An 11081-nucleotide genomic window follows, 5' to 3' on the forward strand; every position below is an offset into this window, starting at 1 on the left:
TCAGCAAGTTACTGTTAAAATCAGTGTCTCTGTTGTTGAAATTATAGTTTGTTACCGTTTTTATAAATACAGCATAAAGCTGTGATTTTCTACATTAACAGTTAATGTTTCTTTGCACTTTAACTGTAAACTACAAATTTGTTATTATACTGAGAAATGGACTTAAAAAAAACTTTTAATAATGTATACAAATATAGCCTTTGAAACATTAAAATTTTAACACAATGCAGTGTAACTTCAAAACGTGCTTTATTAAAACTTTGAAAAACAAAAGCCACTTTAATCACAAATTAAAATTCTCAAAATTAGTGGCTGATGCAAGTGGAAAGAATAAAATGTAAGCTTCAGAATAAACTTTTGTTTCACTGAATAAACAAAACATTAATATTAGAAAATAAATGAGTGACTCAGAAATACTGAGTGAATATGAATTACTGAATCATTAGTACATAAGAATTACTGAATGAAGAAAGAATTCAGTGAAGAATGAAGTCAAAATTTAAGTATTCAGGAATGAACACCTAAAATGTTCATGTGTAAGGTGTGTGTGGTATGTTAGTGAATGAGTGGGTTCACTTATATGAAGTCCCATTCAAAGTCCATTAGCTTCTTAAGGAGACTGGCAACCGAGTGTTGCATGATTTCTTTGTGAGCGACCTTCCCTGATAGGACTTGTCCACCCTTGGTGCCTTTTTCAGGATTTATGCCAATGAAGCGCCTGAAAAAAATGCATACATCCAGAATTAGTGTGGTAGTAAATGTTTGCATAACGAGGATATGAATAGAAATTAATATATGAATTGGATCATCTAACCCCTAATAAATTCCAACGTGGCTGCAGCCTCAGCTTGGTACTCCACATTACAAATGTAGAAAGTCGAAAACACAGCAGCAAGGCCAGACAGGAAACTTGGCTGGATGCCCTCACAGATTATTTGCCCCTCAAAACTAACCATCCATTTATGAAAGCAGCTTCCTGGTTTTTCACCCAAAACATTCCAAAGAAAAAAGTGTCAGTCACACAACATTAAATTTTCTACTGCAAGATTACAAATAAATGAAGGGAAACTGAAATCATTTTACCTAGTCACAGAGCCCTGTTTATATATCATAAATGCATTTCAAAATGCTGATTGTGGGCTGGTCTGGACAGACACAGAAGTCAACATGTGTACATACTGTGTATTGTGAAATTGTTGCTGCAATTTTTGTGATTTATTTAACTCTATTTTTGCTCAATAGTTGAAGGGTAAAAAAAATTTAATTAGTCACCCTCATTTTCAAAGAGTTTATTTTCAAAACTAAGTTATTTTTAATATCCTTTCATCATTTTGGTTCATCCATTAAATGTCCAGTCAAATCCAGGGTAAATGGAAACAAACACACTAGCCTGACAGACGAGAACAAACCTCATTGGGTCTCACGTCAAACAAGCATTAAGCTTATTTGCTCTATATATGCTCAACGTTTATACATGAATAAACAAAATTAAATCCATACATTTACAATAACTATTAACTTTTTGAAGCATCAAACATGTTTTTGGACTTTCAATTGATGAACAAAAATTTATAAATTTTATTAATATATTTCATTTGCTTTCCAAACATGAATAAAAGTCTTAAGCGCTTGGAAGTACATGAGTGTGGGTAAAAGAAGGCAGAATATTTCAGCGTTGTATGAAAGCATTTAGCATGTTTGCTGAAATACAGGGAAAAAAAAAAAACAAAAAAAAAACACCCTTTGTGGCTTATACATTCATACAGTTCTATACATACCAATTCAATTTCATTTCATTCAATTCATTGGTGATCCATAGCAAATGCAGGAAGCTGAAAGAACATACCTCTGTAGCCCTGGGGATCAGTAAACTTGACATAACTGCATTTCGACACCCGTACAGACGTCGTTTCGGGGTCCAGTAGACTAGACACTAGTAGTTGTGGCTTTGCAGGAACAGGAGGGGTAGGTGAGGCAGCCATTTTGTGGAGTGGCTCAGATGTGGCAGCCATTTTGTGAAGTGGTTGGGAGGCAGGAATGGCAGCCATTTTGACAACAGGTGACAGGATGGTAACGGCCCTCTGAGGGTCAGGTATTGTCAGGATAGTGGCTCCTTTAACAGCTGGTGCGGATACGGTAGCAGCCATCTTTAAAACGGTAGACATTTTAGGGGTAGTTGCAGACAAGGCAGTCTTGCTTGCGAAGACGTTTCTTTGGATTGCCCTCCTAGACAAGGGCTCAGGCATCGTAGCGGCCATAGGATGATCTGAGCCAGGCGTGTTTACATTTACAGCATTTGTAGACGCCCTTATCCAGAGCGACGTACATAAGTGCTTAAATCTCTAACATTGAATACATTAATGCTGGTTCACTAGGTTACATACTTAAGATACCATGAGTAAAACATTTGTTCAAAGTTACAATGAAAGTGTCAGTTTTTTGTTTTTGTTTTTTTTTAATGCAAAAGATGGGGCCATTTTGGGAGTAGAGGCAGGCGTGGCAGCGGCTGTTTTAGGAGCAGAGATCGGCATAGTGGCGGCCATTTTGTCAATGGATTTTTCCATCGGGTTCGGCTTTCTAATTTACTGACAAAACCCTAAAAGTCCAAAATTTGTAGGCTTTGCATTTCTGCTTGATACAAAGGTTCATCCAAACAGTCATTTAAGTACAACTTTAATTCCATGACGCTGAGGTTCAAACCAGCCACACATGTCCAAAATAATTGGGCAAAACAAGTGATCAGAAGTTTTAGTTTAGACAGTCCATTAGCGCAATAGCATAGTGTGAGGTGTGTGTGTTTGTTTCGGGGGGGTTTAGAATGAAGGACAGTAGGATCAGCGAGTGGCAAAGTTCAGTAAAGAGACAGCTCTAGAAAAAAAGCTGTTTTTTAGTCGGCTAGTCCTGGTCTGGAGGCACCTGAAACGCCTGCCAGAGGGCAGAAGTGAAAACAGTCTATGGGCAGGATGAGTGGAGTCCTTGAGAATGCTGCAAGCTCGACACAGTGTTTCTTGTGGATGTCCTCCATGGCAGGAAGTGGAGTCCCTGTGATGCGCTGGGCGGTTTTCACCACCCGCTGCAATGCCCTGCGCTCTGCAACAGAGCAGCTCCCATACCAGACACAGCTGGTTAGGATGCTTTCTATTGCACAGCGGTAGAAGTTCACCAGGATATCAGAGTAAAGCAGATTTTTCTTTAGTGTCCTCAGGAAAAAGCGCTGGTGAGCCTTCTTGGCCAGGCTGGAGATGTTGGTAGTCCAGGACAGGTCCACCAAGATGTGGATCCCCAGGAACTCTTTCCTGAAGTCCACAATGAGCTCCTTTGTTTTGGAGGTGTTAAGGAGCAAGATATTGTTGTTGCACCATGTGGCTAGGTGCTGGATCTCCTCCCTGTAGGCAGTCTCATTATTGTTGGTGATGAGACTGATCACTGTAGTGTCATCTGCAAATTTGGAGTTAGGGTACTTTCACACCTACAGTTCGGTTCATTTGGTCCAGACCAAAAGCAAAAAATGATACATTGTAGCTTTTTAGCAGTTTTGGTTCCTTTTCACTCCACACTGATCGTTCTGTTCCAATGCAGTCATGTGATAACATCCACATCACTCATTGGCCACATGTCTTTGAGCATATTTCCTAAACTGCTTCTCGATTGAAAGCTTCCCTGACCTAGAATTTCCCTGCGGGAAATTTCAACGAAACTCCGGAAGTAAACAAAAAGAGGAAAATACAGCATACAGTACACCATGGAGAGACGACTGCGTGCTGCAATTATGTTCGTGGTTGTAATCTACTAGATCGCTTGTATACAGCATTCTATGCAAAATCTTAATTTTCAGAATGAAGCACGGATGCGGCTTTAAAATATCGTTTTAATACAAACGTGGATGTTAACCAATTTTTAATTAACATCTTAACTAAAGACAACAAACAAAGAGACAAGGACTCAACAGAAAATGGACACAAGACAACTGGTATAAATAAGCAGAACAATCATTGAAACACAAGGAACAGGTGTGCAGAGGCGGGATTAAGGATAGTGTGGGGCAAACACGTGATAGACAAAACAAAAGCACATGGCACAAGTCACAAAAAATGCCAGAATGTCCATCTAGTGTCCAGGTAGAAAATAGTCCCAACCATTCCTGACACTGTAATCATAGAAAAAAAATCTCATATTTCATTAGCAACCTGCTTGTACATTTATCTTGTATTGATTGTGGATGTAGGAAGGCTTTGCTTATTTACTAGTTCTTGGCTGTTGGTTTATGTTTAGGGGGAAATGGGTACATATTAAAATCTGTGGGGGGTTTTTTGTTTTCACCTGAGGTAATTTTTTAATTTATTGAAGTTGGAGAAAACAACTGTTATTTAGGCCCTGAATGCACTAATCAAAAACATATAGTGTATTTTGTAGTAGTCCATTTATTGTAAATATAATTTCTTAAAAAATATTTTGAATTGATATATATTAATAATTGTTAACAGTGCACGCTGTATGTATGTCTTATATAATATTCCAGCACTCCAAAAGTGCTGTGTCCAAAAGTGCTGTGTTAATGGTCCAAACAGTTCAGTATCTGTATGTGATATAAACTACATCGATAAAAAATGACAGAGATAAAATGCAGACAGAAGCACAAGTTTCATGTCATTATCTCTACATAAGGTGGAATATCAGTGCAGCTGCTTCTGAATTTGGGGACGTTGCTGCTCAAGATGTCTAAATTCCCTCTTATTTATCAGAGTTACAGATTCATTCAACATGAATTTCTAAATGTAACATGCCTCTACAATATTAACATATCAGTTTATTTTGTTGACATAATCATTGACATTAACAGACACCAGCAATGTTGTGTATACTATGATTACACTTTTAAAGGCATCTGTAAAAATACAATGATTAAAAAACTTATTTTCTTATGTTGTAAAACTCTTCTGTTGAACTTAAATTTATTAGTTTTTAAAAATGTGCTATCAAAAGAAAAGGGGTTTGAAAAAGGTTTGAAAAGTAAAGAACACTTTTTGAAGAGTATAGACCAGGGGTGTCAAACTCCTTTTGGTCTGGGGGGCGCATACAGCTTAAGCTGATCTCAAAGGGGCCATACCAGTAAACTCATAGCAAAATTACCAATAACTCCACTTTTTTCTTTGTATTAACACATTTACCCAGTTTAACATTTATTTAAGTGCATTATGCAACTGAGCACAGTTATTGTACAATGGTGCAAAACATTTAGTCACAGGTTTGTGGAACTTAAAAACACTGTCCTGCATGTTAACATAAATCAAACATCAAAATATAGAAACTGATTTAAATCCAATTTCCAATTCCAGGATGCAATTCTGAATACATGAATTGACTCCACACACTAAAAATCTTTAGTGGCAGCTGTTTTAAAAAGAAAATCTTTGTAATTTATATGTAAGTATGCATGTTTTTTAAAGTAAACAAATTTATTTTATCAATTTGCCCCTGAAACTTGCCATCTTTTAGCCTGCACAAGTGCATCAATATCAATAGCATTATGTCCTGAGTAGCAGCCAATTTTAGAATCTCATGTAAAGGTAGGGTCTCCGATTTTTGAGAAATGCTTCAGAAAACTGCGTTGGGCCACCAAACAAAACAAAAATCTAAACAAACGTGTAGCCAATGAGCAGTAAGGGTCGGGTCTTGTCAATATGTGCGGAGAGAGTGTTCAGTGCGCATGTGTGACATTAGCAGAAAGCGGTTTTAACATTGACATGGAGGACAAAAGAGGTGTTATTTGTGTAGTAACAGCATTTACCTCAGGAGTTATTGACTAAAATGCCACTCAGACCCTGAAGCTCAGTACTACCATCTGCTGTAAATGATTTTTTTTCATATTGCAGATTTATCCCCCGGGCCGGACTCAACTCCCTGGTGGGCCAGTTACGGCCCGCGGGCCGAGTGTTTGACACCCCTGTTTTAGACAGTGTAATCAGGGTCAAGATGTGGACGAATTGTAATCACACAGACCAAAGCGTCAAGTTCTATAAAAAAACCACACAAATATATTCAGAGCTGATCGGCCCTATACGCACACTAAGCAAGTTGCATAGGGCCCCGCAAATTACGCAAGGCCCCGCCTCCCCCGCCTCATTTTACAGCACATGTTAATGTTTACTGTGTAGCATGGGCGAAGCTAGCCCCTTAATTTTTAATTTTTAGTGAAAATTAAAGTGAAAATAGAGTGAAATTAAGAGTGAAAATAAGATATATAAGAGTGAAAATAACAGATCACTGTATACCACCAGTATGTGTGAAAACACTCACTGTGGCTTTTTAAATGAATTGTTATTCATTCCTAGATTTAGATCTGTTATTTTTCACTTGTGGCTGACTATCAAACTAGACAATAAAATAAAGTTTAATGTTTTTCTTTTGCTGTATTTATTCATTCCTCACACACAGAGGATTTAACCTGAACCAGGCTTAAACTCCTGAACTCCGAGCATCTCTCTCTCTCTCTCTCTCTCTCTCTCTCTCTCTCTCTCTCTCTCTCTCTCTCTCTCTCTCTCTCTCTCTCTCTCTCTCTCTGTGTGTGTGTGTGTGTGTGTGTGTGTGTGTGTGTGTGTGTGTGTGTGTGTGTGTGTGTGTGTGTGTGTGTGTGTGTGTGTGTGTGGCCTGCCAGTGAGCAATGGACATATGACAGTTCTTTAAAAGAAAAAAGACAGAATCAGGTGAGAGACTAGGGACAGTCCATAATGATCTTATGAATGGAATTTCTCATTTAATAAAAAGTTAAAAGCCCAATAATAATAATAATAATAATAATAATAATAATAATAATAATAATAATAATAATAATAATAAAGACATTTTAAATGACATGCCTCGGTGTGCCTTTTGATCATATCCTTAGCTTCAGCACCCCTAAAAAGGAGCTCAGCACCCCTAAAGCTCTGACCCTAGAATTGCCCCTGCTGTGTAAATGACAATATGAAGCGGAGTTATCCACCTGGCCATGAAAAGTGAAAAAAACAAAACAAAATGAGAGTGAAATGTCAGAACAGCAATCAGGTAAACTTTTGTTCTCTTCAAGTTTGATGTCAGCAAGAGCAAATAACAGTAAAGTTAAGTTGATGTGATTCTGTCTGTAGTCTCTATCTGACTAGATAAATTAGCTGTGCAGTGCTGTGAGTGCATCTCTTGTCCTGTCTGTCTTTCTGTCACACACCAAATAATTGCGTGAACATTCGTGTGAATAAACGCCAAAGGGTAACGGTTTTCATTTCATTTTATTTATTTATTTTTGGCAATGGTGTTTATAAACGGCAGCTCGATAACTGCGGCGTGCATGAACATGCGTTCATATGCGCGTGCAATCGTGCACGAAATGACACGCGCGCTTTCCAGCAGCAACATCTGTGTGGGGACCAGTACAAAAAGTAGCGTGATAGCACTCCTAAATGACAATGTTTATAGTCTCTCAATCAAGGTTACAACAACGTTAATGCAATATGGAAACCAATGGATTTACATTGGAATGAGCATAATGCCAGGTCAATATGAATGCACCTCCCTCAGTAAATAATAACCATCAGGGATCAAGTATTGTTCTCATGCATACTACTGTATAGAACACAGTGATACGGTATGGCAAGCCATTTTGGCTTTTATACATTCACATGATATAGATTTTTGATATCAAGAATTCAGTTTTCAGTACTTAAAATGTAAATATTAAGAGTGTGATTTCTAGTAGTAACCATATTTTTGATATCAGGAATTACATTTTACACTAGTAAAAATAATTTCTGATAGCTGCTATTGCATATTAACTAGTTGAATATTGCAAAAGCTAAGTCATATTATAAATAGTATTTCATATTTGAAAATGGATAAAGAGGAATCTGAGGGAGGCAGTTTAACTGGGGCCTAATGCAGCTTATAAAATGAATAATAGTAGTTATCTATAACGTACAGGTGCTATGCTGAAATTTTTTAGTAGAGGAGATGCTGTCAAGTGTGAATGTGTAATGGGCGTGTAAAAATGGGCGTGTACAAGGCGGGATATGAGGCTGGTTCACGTACGCACATCTGCGGGAACATTGCTTATAGGTGTGCGTACGCACGGTTTTACATTTTTGGCTTTTGGGCGCAACCTTCTGTAGGGATCCTACGTATACAGTTTTATAAATGAGACCCCAGGTTAGAGTAAGCTACTATGGTAACTGAGTATAAGTTATCTCTCTTTCAGAAACGGGCCTGACTTAACCTGCTTTCTCGAATTTCCGTTTCAGAAACGGAAAACCCAGAGTTTCCCTCATTTCAAGGTTAACATACTCAGAGTTTTCACTTAACCTCCTTTCTGAAACAGGCCCCAGGGGTGTCAAACTTAGGTGTAATTATATTTGGCCCGCGAGATCATATAAAATGCATGGGCGTAAATCACGCGGGGGACATCTCCCCCCCCCCCCCCCCAAAAAAAAAAAAATATCGCACTCTCTATTATGAAAAATATATGTATGTAAACCTAAATAATTGTGTAAGTAGAAAAAAACCGCAAAAAAAATGCATTTAGAAACAGTGACCCACTGCCTGCTTTCCTAGTTCATCTCACCTACTCTGCACACACGAGTCAGGTGTTTGGCTGCGGCTCAGTTAATGTTAGGGTGCATTCACACCTGCCTTGTTTAGTTCGGTTGAATCGTACCAGAGTTCGATTGCTCGTTTGGTGCGGTTCGTTTGGGCAGGTGAGAATGCAGCACCAAAAGCGGACTAAACAAGCGTACCGAGACCTCCTTGAAGAGGTGGTCTCGGTACGCTTTCAAACGAACTCTGGTACGGTTCGTTTGTGGTGAGAACACGGTTCGAGATCGAATAGATCTAACTGCAAAAAGTATTGCGCATTTTGGACTAAACCAGCTGCCGTAGTGGGTCGTTGGCAATATTTTCGGAAGATAAGCATGTCACAGTTACGCAAAAGTAATGCTCGCCGCCTCTTGAAGTGTCTTGCGATGCGTCTTCGCCGTTTGCAGTGCATTAAAATTATATTTTAAAGCCGCATCCGCGCTTCATTCTGAAAATTAAGACTGTATAGAATGCTGTATACAAGCAATGTAGTAGATTACAACCACGAACATAATTGCAGCGCGCAGTCGTCTTTCCATGGTGTACTGTCATTGTGAGTAGTATAAGGACCTGGACGTAAAGCAGGAGCTCCAGAAGGCGGAGGAAATGGAAAAAAAAAGTCTCGTTTCACGGCAGACTATGTTCATGAAAGCAAAATCGAAAAGTGAGGCGAGCTTGTGGCAGCAGAGATTGCAAAATCTGCCCGACCCGTTAATGAGGGACAGTTTGTCAAAAAGTGTATGGTCAAAGTTTGCGACATCGTGTGCCCAGATAAAAGGCAAGAATCAATGTGCAGATCAATGTGCAGAGTAAATCAGAGTGTAGCAATTTGAGTTTAAATATATGTTTTCTTTATGCACTTTTTCTACTCCAAGGCATGATAGTTAATAGTTTTTCGACTGTTAATATTCGAAAAGTTGGATTTTCATTGAATAAAATTATTTTTGGTTGTTTTTTTTTTTTTTTTGTTTTTTTTTTTGTTTTGAAAAAGATCCACTTCAAAAAGGAACTTAAAATGATACATTGAGAGACATAATTTATTTTATTTATTTAAATAAGAAATGAACACCACTGATGTGTCTTTTATTACAAATTTAATTTCTTATGTGTTTGTAATATCAAGCTCTGGTTGTTCCTGTGTTCAAGCAAAACTAAAGTTTGTTTCATATGAAAAAGGTTGAACATTACATATCAGTTGCAGTTAATTTTTCAATAAATATTCAGTTTGGCCGGTGACTTTATCTCAGTTTTATATTTTGGCCCACTGCACTAGACGAACTATTATTAGTTAAAGCGGGGAAAAAACATCTTCACTCAGATAAAATCTTACACTGCATTTCAGCTTCGTATAACTAAAAGAGGATTCACAGAGCACTAACAAGCAGAATTATACTTTACATTACAGTCACAGATGAAAACTATCAGCAACAAATAAAAGTACATTTTCAGCTCAGTCCCCATTTCTGTGAAGAAAACAACACAAACACCTTTCTCTTTCACTTTTCAGATCACGTGATTAACGAGTAGCTCTGTGACTCTCTCTCTCTCTCTCTCTCTCTCTCTCTCTCTCTCTCTCACACACACACACACACACACACACACACACACACACACACACACACACACACACACACACACACACTGATAACGCCTGAGCATGTTGTAGAAATATTTATTTGGTTAATAAACTTTCAAATTTCTATTTTGTAAACGGACTAAATTTTTTATCATCTTTAAATCCTTATAAAACTGTGTTCAGCTGAGTTCTGCTCTTAACATGAGGTTAATAATTTGAGTTTATTAATATTAAATTAGTGAATCATAAGTTTAATTTGATTCACTAGAATTTAAATGAATCCCTGCATTGGTGGGGACTATAGTCTTTTGATTAGGCGAAAGATATAGATACCTAAAGGGTCCTTCGGCTATGGAACCGGGCAGGAATCAAGTGCGTCTCAGTTCTAACAAAACCTCAACACGAAACAGCTTGTCTCTGGATGGGACATTATCCTCAATCATTGCCCTTAAAATGGCCGGGCTTGTGCCGAACTTTTTTAAATGGGAGCAACATTACAAATGATAAAGAATTCCAAAAAGGCAACAAACACTTACAATAAACAACACCAGTCATAATCTCTCTCCCTCTCTCTCTCTCTCACACACACACACACACACACACACACACACACAAATTAATAAATGGAAATTAAACAAATACTCCCCATTATTGTTTTTTTATTTGTTCATTTGGGGTGGGGATGTCACGCTTGCCTGTCTTCAAAACTTGAGAGCCCTGCAGAGACAATCCAAAAATTGAAGACAATACAAAATAAATGTCAATAGATAAAATAAGAGCTCACTCATTACCCAATTAACAAATCTAGGTGAAATGTTATTTTCTCTACTGTGATTTAATTTTATTCAGTAAAACATTAATCAATCCTTTTATCAGACAGGCATGAGAGAAGTCAACTATTTTTAAG

General features: G+C 37.8%; 1 long non-coding RNA gene across 1 annotated transcript; it reads right to left on the minus strand.

Moving 5' to 3' along the window:
- Positions 1-241: 241 nt before the first annotated feature.
- Positions 242-1985, minus strand: LOC125145369. Its single transcript, XR_007143753.1, has 3 exons — positions 1847-1985; positions 815-976; positions 242-718 (listed from the first exon to the last, which is right to left on the minus strand). It is a non-coding gene; the product is annotated as an uncharacterized LOC125145369 (long non-coding RNA).
- Positions 1986-11081: the final 9096 nt, after the last annotated feature.

This window comes from Tachysurus fulvidraco, chromosome 8, assembly GCF_022655615.1.
Source record: "Tachysurus fulvidraco isolate hzauxx_2018 chromosome 8, HZAU_PFXX_2.0, whole genome shotgun sequence".
Lineage (NCBI taxonomy): Eukaryota > Metazoa > Chordata > Actinopteri > Siluriformes > Bagridae > Tachysurus > Tachysurus fulvidraco.